Source organism: Eriocheir sinensis, unplaced genomic scaffold, assembly GCF_024679095.1.
Source record: "Eriocheir sinensis breed Jianghai 21 unplaced genomic scaffold, ASM2467909v1 Scaffold384, whole genome shotgun sequence".
Taxonomy (NCBI): Eukaryota; Metazoa; Arthropoda; class Malacostraca; order Decapoda; family Varunidae; genus Eriocheir; species Eriocheir sinensis.
Genome location: NW_026111703.1, coordinates 82,501 through 85,000, shown reverse-complemented (window position 1 = coordinate 85,000; position 2,500 = coordinate 82,501). Strand labels below are relative to the sequence as shown.

Sequence of the window (2,500 nt, the reverse complement as noted above, 5' to 3'; positions counted from 1 at the left end):
AAAGGAGGATGGACGCCACACAGCAGCCCCTCAGGAGGATGTCGCCTGCTGCTGTCCATGGGAAGGCGTCCTCAGGCACCTGAAATCACAATGCAGAGAGTGCCACCTTACTCCTCAGCAACAGAGGCAGTGTGCGCTGAAGACACGCTCAACACACACACTCACTCAACACAACCACCTCTACCAAAGCCTTGTTGTCACCAGGCTCAAAACACTAGTACCCACCATAGAATTACTAACACAACCACCTCTACCAAGGCCTTGTCAAACTACCACCACACCCCAGAACACTTCCTGCCCATGGTGCCCCACACTGCCTGCCACCCCAGAACACTTCATGACACCTGCACACACTGCCCATGGTGCCCCACACAGCCTGGCACCCCAGAACACTCCCTACTCCAGTGCCCAAGGAATATGAAGGAAAAAAGAGGAAAATTGAAGGAAAATGGAGGGAAAGATGAAAATTGAAGGAAAATGGAGGAAAGAAGAGGAAAGGAAAGAGAGAGAGAGAGAGAGAGAGAGAGAGAGAGAGAGAGAGAGAGAGAGAGAGAGAGAGAGAGAGAGAGAGAGAGAGAGAGAGAGAAACACACACAAGGAATATGAAGGAAAAAAAGGAAAATTGAAGGAAAACGGAGGAAAGGAGAGAGAGAGAGAGAGAGAGAGAGAGAGAGAGAGAGAGAGAGAGAGAGAGAGAGAGAGAGAGAGAGAGAGAGAGAGAGAGAGAGAGAGAGAGAAACACACACACAAGGAATATGAAGGAAAAAAAGAGGAAAACTGAAGGAAAACGGAGGAAAGAAGAGAGAGAGAGAGAGAGAGAGAGAGAGAGAGAGAGAGAGAGAGAGAGAGAGAGAGAGAGAGAGAGAGAGAGAGAGAGAGAGAGAAACACACACACAAGGAATATGAAGGAAAAAAAGAGGACAATTGAAGGAAAATGGAGAAAAAAGAGAGAGAGAGAGAGAGAGAGAGAGAGAGAGAGAGAGAGAGAGAGAGAGAGAGAAACACACACACAAGGAATATGAAGGAAAAAAAAAAAGAGGACAATTGAAGGAAAACGGAGGAGAGAGAGAGAGACACACACACACACAAACACACAAAGAGAAAAAAACAAAAATAAATAAATATAAAAGCAAATAAATAAGTACCATAAAGAAAATCCCTAGTTACCCTTGCAATGATGTGTCCCATATGCTTGAACATGTATTGGAGCAGCAGGCGGTTGGCGGTTGGCAGGCGGTTGATCAGCTGGCGCATGGCCTCGGCGCGCTCCCCGGGGTTAGGAATCATCGCTACATCCTCAAAGTGTGGCATCATGTCCGACGTCAACACTGGCTCCGGCAACTCCCTGCAGAACGGTCATTTTTATTATTATTATTATTATTATTATTGTTATTGTTATGTCCGACGGCATCACTGGCTCCGACAACTCCCTGCAGAATGGTCATTTTTATTATTATTATTATTATTATTATTATTATTATTATTATTATTGTTATGTCCGACGGCATCACTGGCTCCGGCAACTCCCTGCAGAATGGTCATTTGGATTACCAAACCTTATCTAACCTTACCTAACCTAATCTAACCTTACCAAACCTAATCTAACCTTACCTAACCTAATCTAACCTTACCTAACCTAATCTAACCTTACCAAACCTTATCTAACCTTACCAAACCTAATATAACCTTACCAAACCTAATCTAACCCTACCTAACCTAATCTAACCTGCTCAACCCAATCTAACCTTACCAAACCTAATCTAACCTTACCTAACCTAATCTAACCTTACCTAACCTAATCTAACCTTACCTAACCTAATCTAACCCTACCTAACCTAATCTAACCTTACCAAACCTAATCTAACCTTACCTAACCTAATCTAACCTTACCAAACCTTATCTAACCTTACCAAACCTTATATAACCTTACCAAACCTAATATAACCCTACCTAACCTAATCTAGCCCTACCTAACCTAATCTAACCTTACCAAACCTAATCTAACCTTACCAAACCTAATCTAGCCCTATCTAACCTAATCTAACCTTACCAAACCTAATCTAACCTTACCTAACCTAATCTAACCTTACCTAACCTAATTTAACCTTACCAAACCTTATCTAACCTTACCAAACCTAATATAACCTTACCAAACCTAATCTAACCCTACCTAACCTAATCTCACCAAACCTAATCTAACCTTATCTAACCTAATCTAACCTTACCTAACCTAATCCAACCTTACCTAACCTAATATGACCTTGCATAACCTTACCAAACCTAATCTACCCCTACCTAACCTAATCTAACCTTACCAAACCTTACCTAACCTAACCTAATCTAAACTTACACACACACACACACACACACACACAGAAACGGCAAAAGATAGACAGAAAAATAGAAAAAAAATCACTCATTTATATGCGTAAAGGCTGCTACAATGAGTTAAATCACAGACAATCCATGTGCAGATACGACCACAAAATCCGATGTACTT

At 42.0% G+C, this 2,500-nt stretch overlaps 1 protein-coding gene across 12 annotated transcripts in view; it reads right to left on the bottom strand.

Moving 5' to 3' along the window:
* LOC126992010 (uncharacterized) overlaps positions 1–2,500 on the bottom strand; it is a 120,479-nt gene that overhangs the window by 55,411 nt on the left and 62,568 nt on the right. For 2 of the 12 annotated variants that reach the window (XR_007746064.1, XR_007746067.1), the window contains exons 5-6: positions 1,168–1,345; positions 1–79 (exon numbers count right to left, since the gene is read on the bottom strand). The exon at positions 1–79 is cut by the window's left edge and continues 35 nt beyond it. The exons of the other annotated variants lie outside the window; for them this stretch is intronic. The gene's annotated coding sequence lies outside the window, so the exon portion shown is untranslated. The remainder of the gene's footprint in view (positions 80–1,167; positions 1,346–2,500) is intronic. 12 annotated transcript variants of the gene reach the window in all.